Here is a 21410-nt window from a genome sequence, read left to right on the forward strand (position 1 = left end):
CAATCAATGCACTTATTGATCTCCTTGGCAATCTTAAGTGATTGAATTACAATTTCTTGTAATTCAATCTCTCAAATCTTGATCAATAGCCAATTCCTTGGTCAATTGCTCATGAGAAGAGATGAAGTATGGTCACTGATTATACCACATGCATTTCCCAAATCAAGTGTTGAGAGGATTATAGTCACATATCCATCCAAACCCAATTTGGTCCAGCATGAGAAAGCATTTCTAGCTTGATCTCTTCATTCCTCTTTCAAGGTTCAGAAGAGATCCAAGTATGAATAGCTTCTTTTCCAAGATAACTACCCAATTGGATGAAGACCGAAAGCTTTCAAGTAAAATCAAGAGAAAAAAAAGAAGAAGAAGAATAAGAACTACAATTGATCCATTGAATCACAATAGAGCTCTCTAACCCAATGTAAAGAGTTAGTTGATCATTGCTCTACAAAAATAGAAAAGAAAGAAAGTGCAGAAAAGTAAAGATGAAGATAAAAACTGAAAAATAAAACTTCAAATTCATAAATGAAAATTACAACTAAAAGAAAGAGAAGGAAAAGTGTGTGAGGGGAGGGAGTCCGAATACCCCTCTTCAATCCCCCATTCCAGAATTCAGTTCCCCCCCTTTCCGGGCTTTCTTTGGTCCTGAAATCAAGCAATAGAGTGCATCAAAGTTCTAGTCCAAGTCATGGGCAATGCAACATACAATTTGTCACTAAACTTATGCAAAATCCTCATGAAATAATGTAAAATGCACAATGTATGCTTGAATCAAGGTGTAAGTGAATATCTACCCAAAACTAGCTTATTTCCTAAAGAAATGCATGAAACTACCCTAAAAACAATAAAGAAAAGGTCAGTGAAACTGGCCAAGATGCCCTGGCATCAGGTATTTTGAGTAGGACTCTGGGATTGAATGACTGTGATGAACTTCAAACTCGCGAGTGCTGGACGTAGTGACAGACGCAAAAGGAGGGTGAATCCTATTCCAGTATGATCGAGAACCTCAGATGATTAGCCGTGCTGTGATATAGCATTTGGACCATTTTCACAAGAGGATGGGATGCAGCCATTGACAAGGGTGATGCCTCTAGACGATTAGCCATGCAGTGACAGCGCATCAGACCATTTTCCAGAGAGGATAAAAAGTAGCCATTGACAACGGTGATGTCCTTACATAAAGCCAGCCATGGAAAGGAGTAAGACTGATTGGATGAAGACAGCAGGAAAGCAGAGGTTCAGAGGAACGAAAGCATCTCTATACACTTATCTGAAATTCTCACCAATGATATACATAAGTGTTTCTATCCTTATTTTCTATCTATTTATTATTTATGTTCGAAAACTCCATAACTATTTTATATCCGCCTGACTGAGATTTACAAGGTGACCATAGCTTGCTTCATACCAACAATCTCCGTGGGATCGACCCTTACTCGCGTAAGGTTTATTACTTGGACGACCCAGTGCACTTGCTAGTTAGTTGTATCGAAGTTGTGAATGAAAAACGATTTATTAAGACGTGCGTACAGAGTTTCTGGCACCGTTGCCTGAGATCACAATTTCTTGCACCAAGTTTTTGGCGCCGTTGTCGGGGATTGTTCGAGTTTGGACAACTGACGGTTCATCTTGTTGCTCAGATTAGGTAACTTTCTTTTCGTTTTCTTTTCATAAAAATCTTTCAAAAAAAAAATTTTTCCTTTATTTTCGAAAATAAAATATAAATCTTTTCAAAAATATATTTTTCTTCAGAATTTTTAAGAATGAATTCTAGTGTTTCATGAAGCATGTTGAAGCATGGCTGGCTATAAAGTCATGTCTAAATTCTTTTGGACTAAGGTTTTGTTCTAAAATTGAATGAATTACTCGCATATTCATGCTAAAGCTTGGCTGGCTATTAAGCCATGTCTAACCCTCAGATTGGAGCTTTAGACTAAGAGTGCAAGATTCCTAGAATTCATATTAAAAATTTTGGAATCCTTATTTTTATTTTTCAAATAATTTTTGAAAAATCCAAAAAAAATCATAAAATCACAAAAATCAAAAATATTTTATGTTTCTTATTTGAGTCTTGAGTCAATTTTTAAGTTTGGTGTCAATTACATACTCATCTTGTATTTTTCGAAAATTGCATTCATGCATAGCATTCATCATGATCTTCAAGTTGTTCTTGGTAAACCTTCTTGATTGATCTTCATATTACATTGTTTTTGTGTTGTATGGTGTTTTTCATATGCATTCTTGCATTCATAGTGTCTATACATGAAAAATTTTTAAGTTTGGTGTCTTGCATGTTTTCTTTGCATTAAAAATTTTTCAAAAATAAGTTCTTGATGTTCATCTTGACATTCAAAGTGTTCTTGGTGTTCATCTTGACATTCATAGCATTCTTGCATGCATTCATTGTTTTGATCCAAAATTTTCATGCATTGCATCATTTTCATGTTTTTCTCTCTCATCATTAAAAATTCAAAAATCAAAAAAATATCTTCCCCTTTTTCTCTCTTAAATTTTCGAAAATTAGATTTGACTTTTTCAAAAATTTTTAAAATCTAGTTGTTTCTTATGAGTCAAATCAAATTTTCAATTTAAAAATCTTATCTTTTTCAAAATCTTTTTCAAAAATAAAATCTTTTTCATTTTTCTTAGTTATTTTCGAAAATTTTAAAAATATTTTTCAAAAATATTTTTCTTATCATTATCTCCTAATTTCCGAAAATAACATCATCAATTAATGTTTTGATTCAAAAATTTCAAGTTTGTTACTTGCTTGTTAAGAAAGATTCAAACTTTGAGTTCTAGAATCATATCTTGTGATTTCTTGTGAATCAAGTCATTAATTGTGATTTTAAAAATCAAATCTTTTTCAAAACTAATTTCAATCATATCTTTTCAAAAATATCTTCTTATCTTATCTTTTTCAAAATTTGATTTTAAAATATCTTTTCTAACTTCTTATCTTCTTATCTTTTCAAAAATTTATTTTCAAAATTTGTTTCAACTAACTAACTAACTTTTTGTTTGTTTCTTATCTTTTTCAAAACTACCTAACTAACTCTCTCTCTCTAATTTTCGAAAATATCTTCCCTCTTTTTCAAAATTTCTTTTTAATTAACTAATTAATTTAATTGTTGATTTTAATTTTCGAAAAATTACTAACCTTTTTCAAAAACTATTTTCGAAAATCACTAACTCTTTTTCAAAAATTATTTTCGAAAATTCTCTCTCTCTCTTATCTCCTTCTATTTATTTATTCATCTACTAACACTTCATCTCACCCAAATTCGAACCCCCTTTTCCATCTGTGTTCGAATTTTTTCGTCTTCTTTTCTTCTACTCACACAGGGACCTCTATACTGTGGTAAAAAAGACCCCTATTATTATTATTTTTCTGTCCCTTTTTTTCATATGAGCAGGAGCAAGGACAAGAACATTCTTGTTGAAGCAGATCCAGAACCTGAAAGGACTTTGAAGAGAAAACTAAGAGAAGCTAAATTACAACAATCCAGAGATAACCTTACAGAAATTTTCGAACAGGAAGAGGAGATGGCAGCCGAAAATAATAATAATAATGCAAGGAGGATGCTTGGTGACTTTACTGCACCTAATTCCAATTTACATGGAAGAAGCATCTCCATCCCTACCTTTGGAGCAAACAATTTTGAGCTGAAACCTCAATTAGTTTCTCTGATGCAGCAGAACTGCAAGTTTCATAGACTTCCATCTGATGATCCTTTTCAGTTCTTAACTGAATTCTTGCAGATCTGTGATACTGTTAAGACTAATGGAGTAGATCCTGAAGTCTACAGGCTCATGCTTTTCCCTTTTGCTGTGAGAGACAGAGCTAGAATATGGTTAGACTCTCAACCTAAGGATAGCCTGAACTCTTGGGATAAGCTGGTCAAGGCTTTCTTAGCCAAGTTCTTTCCTCCTCAAAAGCTGAGTAAGCTTAGAGTGGATGTTTAAACCTTCAGACAGAAAGAAGGTGAATCCCTCTATGAAGCTTGGGAGAGATACAAAGAACTGACTAAAAAGTGTCCCTCTGACATGCTTTCAGAATGGACTATCCTGGACATATTCTATGATGGTCTGTCTGAATTAGCTAAAATGTCATTGGACACCTCTGCAGGTGGATCCATTCACCTAAAGAAAACGCCTGCAGAAGCTCAAGAACTCATTGACATGGTTGCTAATAACCAGTTCATGTACACTTCTGAGAGGAATCCTGTGAGTAATGGGACGCCTATGAAGAAGGGAGTTCTTGAAATTGATACTCTGAATGCCATATTGGCTCAAAATAAAATATTGACTCAGCAAGTCAATATGATTTCTCAGAGTCTGAATGGAATGTAAGCTGCATCCAACAGTACTCAAGAGGCATCTTCTGAAGAAGAAGCTTATGATCCTGAGAACCCTGCAATAGCAGAGGTGAATTATATGGGTGAATCATATGGAAACACCTATAATCCCTCATGGAGAAATCACCCAAATCTCTCATGGAAGGATCAACAAAAGCCTCAACAAGGCTTTAATAATGGTGGAAGAAATAGGTTTAACAATAGTAAACCTTTTCCATCATCCACTCAGCAACAAACAGAGAACTCTGAACAAAATACCTCTAATTTAGCAAACTTAGTCTCTGATCTTTCCAAGGCCACTGTGAGTTTCATGAATGAAACAAGGTCCTCCATTAGAAATTTGGAGGCACAAGTGAGCCAGCTGAGTAAAAGGATCACTGAAATCCCTCCTAGTACTCTCCCAAGCAATACAGAAGAAAATCCAAAAGGAGAGTGCAAGGCCATTGACATAGTCAACACGGCCGAACCTGGAGAGGAAGGGGAGGACGTAAATCCCAGTGAGGAAGACCTCCTGGGACGTTCAGTGATCAATAAGGAGTTTCCCTCTGAGGAACCAAAGGAATCTGAGACTCATCTAGAGACCATAAAGATTTCATTGAACCTCCTTATGCCATTCATGAGCTCTGATGAGTATTCTTCTTCTGAAGAGAATGAGGATATTACTGAAGAGCAAGTTACCAAGTACCTTGGTGCAATCATGAAGCTGAATGCCAAATTATTTGGTATTGAGACTTGGGAAGATGAACCTCCCTTGGTCACCAATGAACTAAGTGATCTGGATCAACTGACATTGCCTCAGAAGAAACAGGATCCTGGAAAGTTTGTAATACCTTGTACCATAGGCAACATGATCTTTGAAAAGGCTCTGTGTGACCTTAGGTCAGGGATAAACCTCATGCCCCTCTCTGTAATAGAGAAACTAGGAATCTATGGGGTGCAAGCTGCTAAAATCTCATTAGAGATGGCAGACAATTCAAGAAAACAGGCTTATGGACAAGTAGAGGATGTGTTAGTAAAGGTTGAAGGCCTTTACATCCCTGCTGATTTCATAGTCCTAGATACTGGGAAGGATGAGGATGAATTCATCATCCTTGGAAGACCCTTCCTAGCCACAGCAAGAGCAGTGATTGATGTTGACAGAAGTGAATTAGTCCTTCAATTGAATGGGGACTCCCTTGAGTTTACAACTCAAGGTTATCCTTCTGTAAACATGGAGAGGAAGCATAAAAAGCTTCTCTCAAAACAGAGTCAACCAGAGCCCCCACAGTCAAACTCTAAGTTTGGTGTTAGGAAGTCTCAACAATGCTCTGAACATCTGTCAAGCTATTAACATTAAAGAAGCGCTTGTTGGGAGGCAACCCAATTTTTATTTATCTAAATCTAATTTTATTTGTTTTTCATGTTTTCTTAGGTTCATGATCATGTGGAGTCACGAAAAAAATAGAAAAATTAAAAACAGAATCAAAAACAGCAGAAGAAAAATCACACCCTGGAGGAGGATCTCACTGGCGTTTAAACGCCAGTAAGAAGCATCTGGCTGGCGTTCAACGCCAGAACAGAGCATGGTTCTGGCGCTGAACGCCCAAAATGGGCAGCATCTGGGCGTTTGAACGCCAGAATTGCACCCTGGAGAAGAGCTGGCACTGAATGCCCAGAACAAGCATGGTTCTGGCGTTCAACGCCAGAAATGGGCAACAAATGGGCGTTCAACGCCCAGAACAAGCACCAATCTGGCACTGAATGCCCAGAGTTGTGTGCAAGGGCATTTTGCATGCCTAATTTGGTGCAAGATTGTAAATCCTTGAACACCTCAGGATCTGTGGACCCCACAGGATCACCTCAGGATCTGTGGACCCCACAGGATCCCCACCTACCTTCACTCACTTCTTCTCACCCCTCTTTCACACAATCCCATAAACACTCTTCCCCAAAACTCTTCACCAATCACCTCAATCTCTCTTCTCTATCACCACTTCACCACTCACATCCATCCACTCTTTCCCATAAACCTACCTCATAAACTCCACCTACCTTCAAAATTCAAAATCACTTTTCCACCCAAAACCCACCCTTATGGCCGAACCTTACCCCCTCCCTTCCCTATATATAGCCCTCCATTCTTCCTCATTTTCACACAACACAACCCTCTCTTCCCCTTCTTGGCCGAAACACATCTCTCTCTCCCTCTCCTCCATTTCTTCTTCTTCTTCATCTATTCTTTTTTCTCTTGCTCGAGGGCGAGCAATATTCTAAGTTTGGTGTGTTAAAAGTATAAGCTTTTTGTTTTTCCATTACCATTGATGGCACCCAAGACCGGAGAATCCTCTAGAAAAGGGAAAGGGAAGACAAAAGCTTCCACCTCTGAGTCATGGGAGATGGAAAGATTCATCTCCAAAGCTCATCAAGACCACTTCTATGATGTTGTGGCCAAGAAAAAGGTGATCCCCGAGGTCCCTTTCAAACTCAAGAGAAATGAATATCCGGAGATCCGACATGAAATCCAAAGAAGAGGTTGGGAAGTTCTAACAAACCCCATCCAACAAGTCGGCATCCTAATGGTTCAAGAGTTCTATGCCAATGCATGGATCACAAGGAACCATGATCAAAGTAAGAACCCGAACCCAAAGAATTATCTCACTATGGTTCGAGGGAAATACTTAGATTTTAGTCCAGAAAATGTGAGGTTGGCGTTCAACTTGCCTATGATGCAAGGAGATGCACGCCCCTACACTAGAAGGGTCAACTTTAATCAAAGGTTGGACCAAGTCCTCATGGACATATGTGTGGAAGGAGCTCAATGGAAGATTGACTCCAAAGGCAAGCTGGTTCAATCAAGAAGACTGGACCTCAAGCCTGTGGCTAGAGGATGGTTGGAGTTCATCCAACGCTCCATCATCCCCACTAGCAACCGATCTGAAGTTACTGTGGATCGGGCCATCATGATCCATAGCATCATGATTGGAGAGGAAGTAGAAGTTCATGAAGTCATCTCCCTTGAACTCTACAAAATAGCCGAAAAGCCCTCTCCTGGGGTAAGGCTAGCTTTTCCTCATCTTATTTACCATCTATGTTACTCAGCTGGAGCTTCCATAGAAGGAGACATTCCCATTGAGGAAGAAAAGCCCATCACTAAGAAAAGGATGGAGCAAGCAAGAGAGCCCATTCATGGATCTCAAGAGACGCATGAAGCTCATCACCATGAGATCCCGGAAATGCCTCAAATGCATTTTCATCCACAAAACTATTGGGAGCAAATCAACACCTCCCTAGGAGAATTAAGTTCCAACATGGGATAATTAAGGGTGGAACATCAAGAGCACTCCATCATCCTTCATGAAATTAGAGAAGATCAAAAAGCAATGAGGGAGGAGCAACAAAGACAAGGAAGAGACATAGAAGAGCTCAAGGACATCATTGGTTCCTCAAGAAGGAAACACCACCATCACTAAGGTGGACTCATTCCTTGTTCTTACATTCTCTGTTTTTCGTTTTCTATGTTAAGTGCTTATCAATGTTTGTGTCTTATTACATGATCATTAGTAGTTAGTAACTATGTCTTAAAGTTATGAATGTCCTATGAATCCATCACCTCTCTTAAATAAGAACTGTTTTAATTTAAAAGAACAAGAAGTACATGAGTTTCGAATTTATCCTTGAACTTAGTTTAATTATATTGATGTGGTGACAAGGCTTCTTGTTTTCTGAATGAATGCTTGAACAGTGCATATGTCTTTTGAAGTTGATTGTTTAAGAATGTTATATATGCTGGCTCTTGAAAGAATGATGACAAGGAGACATATTATTTGATAATTTGAAAAATCATAAAAGTGATTCTTGAAGCAAGAAAAAGCAGCAAAGAACAAAGCTTGCAGAAAAAAAAATTGGCGAAAAAAAAATAGAAAGAAAAAGAAAAAGCAAGCAGAAAAAGCCAAAAGCTCTTAAAACCAAAAGGCAAGAGCAAAAAGTCAATAGCCCTTAAATCTAAAAGGCAAGGGTAAATAAAAAGGATCCCAAGGCTTTGAGCATCAGTGGATAAGAGGGCCTAAAGGAATAAAATCCTAGCCTAAGCGGCTAAACGAAGCTGTCCCTAACCATGTGCTTGTGGTGTGAAGGTGTCAAGTGAAAACTTGAGACTGAGCGGTTAAAGTCAAGGTCCAAAGCAAAAGAAGAGTGTGCTTAAGAACCCTGGACACCTCTAATTGGGGACTTTAGCAAAGCTGAGTCACAATCTGAAAAGGTTCACCCAATTATGTGTCTGTGGCATTTATGTATCCGGTGGTAATACTGGAAAACAAAGTGCTTAGGGACACGGCCAAGACTCATAAAATAGATGTGTTCAAGAATCATCATACTAAACTAGGAGAATCAATAACACTATCTGAACTCTGAGTTCCTATAGATGCCAATCATTCTGAACCTCAATGGATAAAGTGTGATGCCAAAACTATTCAAGAGGCAAAAAGCTACAAGTCCCGCTCATTTAATTGGAGCTATGTTTCATTGATAGTTTGGAATTTATATTATATTCTCTTCTTTTTATCCTATTTGATTTTCAGTTGCTTGGGGACAAGCAACAATTTAAGTTTGGTGTTGTGATGAGCGGATAATTTATACGCTTTTTGGCATTATTTTTAGTAGAATCTAGTTACTTTTAGGGATGTTTTCATTAGTTTTTATTTTAAATTCACATTTCTGGACTTTACTATGAGTTTGTGTGTTTTTCTGTGATTTCAGGTATTTTCTGGCTGAAATTGAGGGACTTGAACAAAAATCAGATTCAGAGGCAGAAGAAGGACTGCTGATGCTGTTGGATTCTGACCTCCCTGCACTCAAAGTGGATTTTATGGAGCTACAGAATACAAAATGGCGCGCTTCCAATTGCGCTGGAAAGTAGACATCCAGGGCTTTCCAGCAATGTATAATAGTCCATACTTTGACCAAGTTTAGATGACGTAAAAGGGCTTTGAACGCCAGTTCTTTGCTGCTGTCTGGAGTTAAACGCCAGAAACACGTCACAAACCAGAGTTGAACGCCAGAAATACGTTACAACCTGGCGTTCAACTTCAGAAAGAGCCTCTGCACGTGTAACATTCAAGCTCAGCCCAAGCACACACCAAACGGGCCTCGGAAGTGGATTTATACATCAATTACTTACTTCTGTAAACCCTAGTAACTAGTTTAGTATAAATAGGACTTTTTACTATTGTATTAGACATCTTTGGACGCCTGGTTCTGAGATCAGAGGGGCTGGCCATTCGGCCGTGCCTGGACCTTTCACCTATGTATTTTCAACGGTAGAGTTTCTACACTCCATAGATTAAGGTGTGGAGCTCTGCTGTTCCTCAAAGATTAATGCAAAGTACTACTGTTTTTCTATTCAATTCAACTTATTCCGCTTCTAAGATATTCATTCGCACTTCAACCTGAATGTGATGAACGTGACAATCATCATCATTCCCTATGAATGCGTGCCTGATAACCACTTCCGTTCTACCTTAGATTGAATGAGTATCTCGAAATCATGAGCGACGCGTTCGCGTCGCGTGGATAGTATGGCATCCCAATGAAGACAGAGAGTTGCGCTGAAACGACGCTGGAATTGTGTGTTTAGCACAATTTCCAGCGACGCGGTTGCGTGAGGCACACGACCGTGTCACTCATCCTTTTACCCATTCCATGCGATCGCGTCGCTCACGCGATCGCGTCAACCCCGTTCTACCCTAGCCATGCGACCGCGTGCTCCACGCGTTCGCGTGGATTCAAATTCACTAACCCCAGTGACATGAAACCCTACCCGTCGTGCCCCCCCATTCCTCTTCTTCTTCCTTTCTTCTCTCCAACCCACCCCCCAACCACCACCACTCCCAGCCGATTACCTCCGACCGCCACAGCACCCTCAACCACCCAGCCACGACCGCAACACCACGCACAACCCCCTCCTTCTTCCGCCCCTTCACCTCCCTTTTCTTTCCCCCACTCCGCCACTGCCCCTCACCCCCGCGGCCAGCCACCGCCACTGCGACATCACCACCTCGCCTCCCACCAACCCACCCTCCACCCCACAACCCTCGAACCCTCCTTCCTTCCCCTCCATGTACCCAAACCCTAACCCAGCACCACCGAACAACCACCACTGCCGCGCCGCCCTACGTCACCGCCGCATTGCCGCCAACACCATCCCACTCCCACCATCTCTCTTAGTTCCATACTTGTGCCTCTCACCACCAGGTTCCGCCGAACGCCATTTTTCTTTCATTCGTAGTTTGTTGCATTTTTTTCAATTTATGTTTAAAAATTAGGCTAGTTAGAAATTCATGTTTGTAGTGGATTCTAGGTGGTTAGGTAGCTAGGATGTGGTTAGTGGATTTAGGCCTGATAATTGCGCTATTCGTGCTTCTTGTTTTATCAAATTCGCAATTCTGATGTTGATGTGATGTTAATACTGTTCATATGCTGTTTCATGCTACTTTTTACACTGCTTTTTCATGTTCATATTCCGTATATGTAATTGCAGCTTTATTTTAATTTATATGAACTATTCTACTTGCTGTTTATTACCCGGGAACATCCAATTTTAGCCGAAATGCTACCCAATTTTCTGTCAATTGTTTTGATTTTCAATCATGTTTTGGTTTTGGCAGTTTGAATTTGGCATTACATAGCTGTTCTCAAACCACTTCATGAATGCACGGGCCCGTATTCTTATTCCTTTCGATTTCCTGGTTAATAAATTGCACTTTTGATGATTAAATTTTAATTTTTTTTGCTATTTTTATATCTATATGAATCATCAACAACCTGATTTCCTTACTTGAATATGAGTTGACTGTTGCTTAAAATTGTGAAATTCTTGTTACTTAGAAACCGATCATCATGCCACTTACTCTGACCTTCTGATTTTCACTTTCTAACCTCTTTTTCAATTTTAACCACTTTTAACTTTCTAACTTCCCCCTCTGTTTTTTTTTTTACTAACTCTTTCAACTTTTTAACTCATGGCATGATTATTATTTTTCCTAATTAATAGGTATTCTACTTATAACATATTTTGGATTGTAATTTCTCATCTCAGCTTTTTAACTCCGAAACAATCCAAAATGCACAATTATTCAACTCATTTCATAATTCTACTGCTCCTTTGCCATTATGTGCTTATCTTGTTATTTGCCTACTTGTTTTCCTGTTTTTCTTATATCTTAGATTTCTAATTTTTAGGATGTCTAACCCTCAGCGTAAGGGCAAAGGCAAAGCAACAACTGGCAAACGAAAAAGAGGTGAATCCTCTATGTCTATCCTGGAGATTATGCATGATGACTCCTGGCGGGAAAAGCACTTTACCCCGCAGGAGAAGGCTGACCAGCTCCTCCCTGCCAATGATCCAATTAAGTTTGCAAACCGATACTGTGAGCTGAAGTATCCAGTGTTTGCTACCTCTAGAAATCTGTACTTGGAGAGGACTCTGAAAATTCCAGAAGAACTACAGCAGTATACCTCCGATCAGATCAAACAGAGAGGCTGGTTCTTTTTGGAAAAAACCTGACAGAAGTCAATGCTTCCTGGGTAAGAGACTTTTACTGCAATTATTTCAAGACTTCCCTGGATGCAGTGCACCTCAGAGGGAAACAGATACTGGTCACTGAAGAGGCCATTAAGGATATTCTGCGCCTTCAGCCTAAGTCCGATCAGCCTAACGGTTACCAAAAGGCTGAAGAGGATATGAGGTTTATGCGATTTGACTGAGATGCTGTCAAGGAGAGGATAGCCCTTGACCCTACTGTCCCATTGGTCATGGGTAAGAACACCACAATGCCTAAAGGAATCAAGCTTATGTATCTGAATGATGAGGCTCGGCTCTGGCACCAGATCCTGAGCAACTTTGTTATGCCGAGCACTCATGAGACGGAGCTGCCTGCTACTATGATCACCCTTCTCTGGTGTGTGCTGGAGGGTACGGACCTGTATCTGCCACGATTCATCCGACACTATATGGCCAGGGTCCATGTCAGAGGCACCCTTCCTTTCCCTTACCTGGTTACCCAGCTAGGCCGTCGAGCTGACGTGCCTTGGGAGGATGCTGATGCGAAGCCGACTACTGCGGACTGCAAGAAGATCATTCCTCACAGCAGGAAGTTTCTGGCTTTAGGCTACAAGCCTCCATTCCTTACCGCTCCTGATGAGACAGCCACCCCTTCAGCTACCCCTTCTTCATCTACTACTGCACCAGCCCCACCCACTGCACCTCCAGCTACTCCTGAGCCTATTTACCATTTGGTGCATCGACTCTTTGCCCGCTTGGATCGTATGGAGCGTCGCAACAAGCGACGCTATGAGCATATCAAGTTGATGATCCGATCTGGCGGTGACATCCCCTCTGAGCCTGACACCCCTTCTGATACATCTGAGGTGGAGGAGCACGATCACGAGGAGGAGACACCTACCCAGGCTGCCCAGGCAGGACCAGAGCAGGCTGCACCACAGCAAGAGGAGCCACACCACATACAGGCCGCAGATGCAGAGATTCCTATCCAGTCTGAGCCTCTACTGTAGCAGACTGATCCTCCTACCCTTATCCAGTCTGCAGATCCTCAGGCCATCACAGAGACTCCAGCAGCCCATCCTTCCAGTGATGATACTCCTTCACACCCAGCTTGAGTGAGCAACGAGAACGATGCTTTATTTTAAGTGTGGAGAGGTCGCCATCCCTGGCGTATTTCTTTTTGGTGAACCACTACAGACTCTTTCTATCTTATTTTGTTTATTTTTCTGTATTTTTATCTTTATTTTTACTTTTCAGTACTTATACACTGTCCTTTTGCTGTATTTTTACTTTACTTCCGCATTTTGCACTATAGTTTATATTCTACCCATTTAGTTTAGTTTGCAATTCTAAATTTATTAGTTATAGAATATGTGGATTAATTAGTATAGTTTACCCTTTTGGCATATGATAGTTTGGTTTAAATTGAAAATAAAAAGGAAGTAAGCTAGAGACTTTAACATAATAAGAAACAATCCACACACCTTGTATATAGAGCATAACATGTTTGTTAGTTAACAACATTTCATCAAGGAGGAATACTAAAACTTTAAAGCCACCCAAAAAAAATTTTTACATTGAGAATAATGGGAACTCTTAATTCCTACTTGTATGACATGTATAACTGATATATGATTTTGAGCTAGAGAACACACAGCCTGTGAGTTTTGAGCTTAATTGTATGGTTACATTTAAACCATAATTTTTATTCCTGTGTGTTTTGCCCTTCTTTTTTATTCTAGTGTTCTTTACTTTGTTTTAATCTATATGTCCAATTATATAGTATAGATACATACTAAGAGATGATTGAGGCCGTCATTTGAATTTTCCTCACTTATCCCAAATTAGCCTACCTCTTACATCACCCTTGTTAGCCCCCTTGAGCTTTTTAATCCCCTCTTGTTCTATAAACCACATTACTAGCCTTAAGCAGAAAAACAAAATAAAAAAAATCCCAAGTTGAATCCTTGGTTAGCTTAAGATAGAAATTGTGTGTTGTTTAAGTATGGAGAACTTTATGGGGACATGGATGATAGAAACAAAGGTGGAAAGTTAAAAAGAATAAAGGTGTTTCAAAATAAAAATTTGGGAAGCATGCTCATGTGAAATCAAAACAATTGAATTACCATGTGCATTAAAAAAAAAATTAAATATATATATTTTATTTTCAGTATTTAATTAAGGGGATACAAAAAAATTTCCCCAATTACAAAAATAAAAAGAATCAATGCACATGGGATAAAATTAAAATTAATGCATGAGCTTGTAATACAAAGTGAGAAAAGTTGGGCAAATAGGTTAAGAAACTTTGAATTACAAAGTATGTATGTTAGGTGAGATCTTAGACTAATCAAGGATTCACTTATTAGCTCACTTAGCCTTATACATATACCCTTACCTTTACCTTGGCCCCATTACAACCTTAAAAAAGACCTCATGATTTTTGTATGTCTGTATTCTGTAATTGTTGATTGGTTAGATGAAGAACAAAGTTATAGAAAGTAAGGATAAAAAGAAGAATAGAGTGATTAACCCAATAAACACTGAGTGACTAGAGAGTAAACACAAAATCCAGTGAGGGTTCAATAGCTCATCACCATATATCTCTGCTTAAATTGTTAATTATCTTGCAAGCTTGAAAAATATTTTTGCCCATCTCAATTGTAAAAGTGCTTTAATATTATCTAGGGTTTGGCTATGTATATATGATTCCTTGAGAATGTGAATTAATTTGACTACATGTAAGTTTTATATACAAGTGAATAACAATTAGAATTGCATGACTCATTTAGGTAGTTGCATTTAGAATAGATTGCATTGCATGAGATTCCACCACTTTAACCTCACCTTACTCTTTATCTTGGACTTAGCATGAGGACATGCTATTGTTTAAGTGTGGGGAGGTTGATAAACCCATATTTTATGATATATATATTGTGCTCAATTTAAGTGATTTATTCAACCCTTCACCCACTTATTCATGTAAATTGCATGGTTTTACTTTCCCTTCCTTATTATGTGATATACGTGAAAAACATGTTTCCTATGCTTTAAAAATAATTGTTTTAATTACCCTTTATTACCATTCGATGCTGTGATTTGTGTGTTGAGTAGTTTCAGATCTTCTAAGGTAGGAATGACTTAAAGGATGGAAAGGAAACATACAAAATTGGAAAGAAAGCACAAAATGGAGTTTTTGAAGAAACTGGCAGCGACGCGAACGCATGGACGACGCGGCCGCATGTCCAGCGCGAAAGGCAGTGACGCGAACGCGTGACTGACGCGGACGCGTGCCTTAAGCAGAACACAGATGACGCGGACGCATGACCGAAGCGAATGCATGATAAGGAAAACTCCAGATGACGCGACCGCGTGACCCACGCGGACGCGTGACAGATACCACGCATCAGAAATTACAGAAATTCCTCCCAGTGATTTCTGAAGCCCTTTTTGGCCCAGATCTAAGTCCAGAAGGCACAGATTAGAGGTTATGAAGTGGGCGAATGCATCCCTTCATAATCATGTCTTTAATTATTCATTTTTCATAGTTTTAGATGTAGTTTTTAGAGAGAGAGGTTCTCTCCTCTCTCTTAGGTTTTTAGGATTAGGATCCCTCTTAAAGGATTTAGAATTTCAAACTCTTCATCAGGTTCAATATTCATTTTTACTTTATATTTCTTTTTTACTTTCAGATATTTTAATGCTATCCTTTAATTACTTATGTTGCCAGATTGGCTTATGAACTCTTTATGTTTACATTGGTTTTCTCTTATTAATGCAATTGAGGTATTTCAGATCTAAGATTCTTATTTAGCTTTTTATGTTATTGGATTTAATTGATTAACTGGAAGCTCTTGAGTTATCAACTATCCGTGATTGGTTGTTATGTCGGCTAAATCGACTGGTATTCCACTAACTCTAGTCTTTTCTTAGGAGTTGGCTAGGACTTGGGAATCTAACTGATTAGCTCACTTGACTTTTCCTTGCCTTCATAAGGGTTAACTAAGTGGGATTAACTTCCATTCTCATAGGAAGTAACTAGGATAGGACTTCCGAATTTTCATACTTTGCAAAAAATTTATTTCATAGTTATTTATTTATTTTATTTGTCATGTAAATTACTTACTTTTTACTTTCAAAACCCCCAATTTACAAAACTCATGACCAATAATAAGAACATACCTCCCCGCAGTTCCTTGAGAAGATGACCCGAGGTTTAAATACTCGGTTATCAATTTTTTAAGGGGTTTGTTACTTGTGACAACCAAAACTTTTGTAAGAGAGGTTGATTGTTTGGTTTAGAAACTATACTTGCAACGAGAATTTATTCTGAACTCTAAACCATCAATCTTCAGTTCTTCATGCAACATTTAAGTGTGGGGGAAGATCCACAAATTTGGGGCATAAATTCACTCCTTCTCAACACTTTGCATTATTTTCTAGTTTTTAATAGTTATATTTTTGTGAATATTTGTTAGTATTTTATTGCATTATACTTTGCTTGGTTTGCTTGTATATATCTTAGCTTGTTTATAGTTTTATTTTAGTAAATATTTGTATTTGCATGTTGCTTAGTATAGGAAATAAGTTTGGTAAAACAACAAAGAATTTCCAAGAATCTCTTTTACGGCGTTCCATTGATTATATTTGAAAACTTGTTTTTGAACTTGCTTGAAGTGATTTTCATATGGAACATAGAAAAGAGTTTAAACAAACACCAAGTGAGATTTTAGCTTTAATTGTGTGGTTGCACATTTTCAACCACAAAACTTTGTTCCTGTGTGATAAACTCCTTTCATGATTGTGATCTTAGATTTGCTTGAATCTTTATATCCTATATTTGATGTTTTGAATGTATTTAGTATGATGGAGGCCATTTTGAAATTGAACTCACTAACCCATATGGCCAACCCTTACATTTACCATTGTAACCCAATTTTGAGCCTTTTAACTTCCCGTTGTTCTAATTTTAGGCACATCTTTTGCCCTAAGCGAAAAACCATTATGTCCATAAATTGTATCTTTGATTAGCTTGGATTTGAAGAGTGTGTGCTAATTAAGTGTGGGGGAATTTGTGGGAAAACATTGGTAGTTAGTTTGCTTTGGGTTTTCATTGAGAAATTTTGGAAAAATGGGTAAACACTCATGCATCTATTACTTAAAACATATGCATCTCTTTTTGATGATAAAAGAAAAGATTTTTATGTACATACTTTGTTTATAAAAAAATAGAAGAAAAAGAAAAGAAAAGAAAAAGAAATGATAATAAGAATGTAAATAAAGGATGCATATGTATGTGAATTAAAAAGAAGAATGCATGAGTGAATGTGAGAAAAGAAATGAATGGGAAGTTAGGTTGTTTTCTTTTGTTTACATAAGTTAATATAGGATTAGGTGGGATACTTGAGCTAATCAAAGATCCAATCTTCTAGTCCATTGAACCATATTAATCCTACCCTTACCCCAAACCCATTACAACCCTCCAAAGACCTCATGATATTTGCATTCATTCATTCATCAAGTATTAGTTGATTGTTAGATGACTTGCAAATCTTTGAGAAGCATGATTAGTGGAGTATTGAGTGATTAAGCCCTAAACACTGAGCGACTAGAGTGTATACACATCCGGTGAGGGGTTCGATCGCTCAATTCTATGTTTCCATTCCTTATTTTGTGTTTTCTTGCAAGTTGTTGAAATTAATTTTGAAAACTTCAAATCAAATCTTTGTATATTGGTCATATGGCTATATTTGCTTACCTTAGCCCTAAGGTTTTACTTTGGATTGATTGGAATTCTCTTGTTTGTTTTTGCCAAACTCAATAGGAAATTATAGTATAGATATAGATAAATAGCATTTAGCATAGTTTCATACATGTAGTTTGTTGCATTGAATAAATTGCTTGCCCTTTCACCCTTCTCCTTTGATTGTGATTAGCATGAGGACATGCTATTGTTTAAGTGTGGGGGAATTGATGAATCCATATTTGACGATATATTTTGGTTTGATTTGAGTGAATTTCATCACTTAAACCCACATTTATTCATCCAAATAGCATACTTTTGTGTTCTATCCCTTAATTGAGCCTAATTGTGAAAACATGCTCTTTTGTGCTTAATTTAATCAATTTTATTCCATTTACATTCCATTCGATACCTTGATGTTGTTGTGACTGATTTCAGATGTAGAAGGTAGGAATGGCTTGGTAAAGATGGCAGAAGAGCATGCAAGATGGAGAAAACATGAAGAAAACAAAGGAGAAGCACACATTGGAGTGTGCGTGCGCACAAACCACTGTGCATACGCACAAAAACCACAAAGCCATGTGTGCGTACGCACAACATCCTGTGCGTGCGCACAAGAAGAAAATCAGCATTTGTGCGTACGCACACTGTAATGACCCAATTTTTGGTACGTCATGATCATACTAGAAACTGAGCCCTACTAACTTGTGTTCCTAATTATTATCTATTATTTATTATATGAGCCTGATTCGTTGTTAAAAGCATAGTTATTTTGCGGGGTACTTTTTTTTTAAATGTTTGGATTAATAAACAGAATCATTCATAATCAATTCACAAATAATAGCAGATAAAATAGTTATAAACAATCACACATAAATACATCTCAAGCAGTTAACAAAATTCAGTGATCCAGCCTTTTTTAGAGTATAGACTTTTAGTTAGAACACCCCTAGATATAGCTAAATAATATCTATATACATATATATACAGACAACATCCTAGGCCCTGACCTGTTCAAGAAGTCCCTAAGCTGGCGCCCAGGCTAGCCTAGACTCTATACTCATCTAGTCCCTCTAAACTACTAAAGCGAGGGAAATTATATTCTAAGTCTTCAAAACTCAAGTCAGGTGGAATGTCATCAACAAACTACGGAAGCATACCCATACTTCCATCTGAAGGGGGAAGGGAGAGAGAAGGGGTAAAAACTGGAGAGTTCTTAGTAGGGCCAGGGTTATTAGTTAAATTCATTAACTTTGTGTTGCTCGGCAGAATACGAAGATATAGTTAATAGAAGGTACAGATAAACTGAGGAAAATAGAGAAAATAGAAAACAGAACACAAACCGAAGAATACAAGAAAATAAAACACAAACACAAAGAATAAAATACAAATAGGGAAAGCATACATTCATACAACAATCATAACAACGGAAATTCACAACCAAGTATGATGCATGTCTGTCCTATGCAGGCCATGATCTCACGTGTCGGTTTACACCCTACAGCCCGACATTACCTAGGAACTAGTCCTTGATATGGCTTATTCTCTGTAGGTGAACTTCGGCCTACAGAAATAGCACTCCAGTAAGTGAACTTCGGCTTATAAGAATAGTCTAAATACAACACAACAACTTTCTGTAGGTGAACTTCAGCGTACAGAAATGGCACCCATGTAAGTGAACTTCGGCTTACAGAAATGGTGCAAATATAAATGAACTTCGGCTTCCAGGAATCACAACTCTCTATAGGTGAACTTCAGCCTATAGGAGCAACACCCTGAGATACACAATTGATATTCACTATAGGTGAACTTCGGCCTGCAGGAATAACAACTCACTGTAGGTGAACCTGGGCCTACAGGACCTCTAGGGCCAACAGAAAAGCAGTAGATGAATATACAATAGAATATCATGCCACAAGGCTTAACTCTTTATTTTTATACTCTTTTCCTCTATTCTCTTGGTTATATTACTCTTTTCTCTTTGTCTCTTTACTCTACTCTGATTACTCTTTTCTCTTTGTCTCTTTACTTTGCTCTGGTTTCTCTGTTTAACGTATGTATTTAAAGCTTATATAAATTTCGGTATGAATAGTTAGCTTGTCCCAAGTATAGGTTCATTAAGTCTATACTGAAATATTTTAACTATTCATATAATACCTGACCCTAGGCGCAACGCAAGAACTAACTATGTTGCTCCTAGTTCGATCACTAATCTCTGTTAGTTTCCGTCATTAAAATTTGACAGACTTTTTCTTCGATTTTTATCTTTTCTTCAACCTTTTATCTTTCCTTTGTCTTTGCCTCACTAATATGTTATTACCACTCTCTAAGTATTTTTATGAAGGTAATTATGAGATTCTGAGTTTAAAGTTGTCTTTCTAAAGCTTTTACGAAAAACTGTCCTTTCCGTATTATTTTATTATTTTTACTAAAATATTATTTTTAATTAAATATTATTTAATATTTTATTATTATTTATTATTTTATTATTAAATTTTCAAAAATTACCCCTTTTTAACTTTTAAGCTCTAAAATTCATTTTTTACCACCCATAACTTTTAATATTTCAACTTTAACCACCCTGCCTTTTGGAAATTACAAAATAACCCCTCAAACACCAAAATAATTACAACCTTGCCCTTTTTAAGATCAAAAGCCTGTTCTTCGTTGTTCTTCACCACACTCAAAGTGTTCTTCGTGTTCTTCATAAATTTTTCAGATTCTTTATCTGTTTTTGCCCGTTTTTCAATCTTTTCAGCAACCGATTTTTACCATAATTCAAAATAAAATTGCAGCCACCAAAGCCCCATCTTTTCTACTTAATTTTAACACAAATTGAACCCCAATTTAAGGGTTAGGGTTTTGTTTTTCCAGCAGCCATGAAGAACACAAATTCAAAGTTGAATATCATCAAATTTTATCAAAATTTTACCAAAATTTCAACAAAAATTACTCATATAAACAATCAATTTCAAGCATAACCAAACCATATCATAATCACACAAAAAAATTAATCAAGATTAATTTTACCAAATCCTACCTTGATTTGCTGCCTCAAATCCGATTATGCTTTTAGGTGTTCTTTTTGCAATTTTTCCTCCTAAAGCACATCAAGAACAACTTTGAATTCATAAAACCTCAATTGACCAATCCTTAATCAACATATTAGGAAGGGATTCCTCACCTTAAACGTGCTGGGGATTAAAGATTCTTGGCTCACAAGTCAAGCTAAGCAAGAGATCTAAGGAAGAACATCAAGAAAACACATGTTTTAAGCATGCTTCCTTGAAAACCAAATTCAAAGGGCAAAGAGATAGCCATCTAACCATATTTCTAGCCTTGATAAGTTACATGGTTATGTAGAAGAAGAAGAGAGGATCATGTTGGTGTAATCAGAGTTTTGATTTGAGTTTTAGTTCAGAAAAAATCAAGCTTTGAAGATTTAAGTGTCATGAAAGTTTCTCTCTTTTCTCTCTTGTAATTTTCAGCCAAAATGAAAAAATGAGACAGCCTTGGAGGTCTTGGGGGTGTAAGGTGATGAAGAGAAATTGGATGGTAAAGAATTTCACAATAAATTCTCGTTGCAAGTATAGTTTCTAAACCAACAAACAATCCTCTCATACAAAAATTTGGTTGTCACAAGTAATAAACCCCAATAAAAATAACCGAAGTATTCAAACCTCGGGTCGTCTCTCAAAGGAATTGCAGGAAAGTGTTCTTGTTATTGGTTATGGACAAGTATTTGGGGTTTTGAATAAGAGACTTGAAGAAT

The 21410-nt window shown here is 37.5% G+C and overlaps 1 non-coding gene across 1 annotated transcript; it reads right to left on the reverse strand.

Annotated features, from left to right (window-relative positions):
- Positions 1-3945: 3945 nt before the first annotated feature.
- On the reverse strand, positions 3946-4053 carry LOC112725909 (small nucleolar RNA R71). The gene has a single exon (XR_003164989.1). It is a non-coding gene; the product is annotated as a small nucleolar RNA R71 (small nucleolar RNA).
- Between the last annotated feature and the right edge of the window lie 17357 nt (positions 4054-21410).

Source organism: Arachis hypogaea, chromosome 11, assembly GCF_003086295.3.
Source record: "Arachis hypogaea cultivar Tifrunner chromosome 11, arahy.Tifrunner.gnm2.J5K5, whole genome shotgun sequence".
Taxonomy (NCBI): Eukaryota; Viridiplantae; Streptophyta; class Magnoliopsida; order Fabales; family Fabaceae; genus Arachis; species Arachis hypogaea.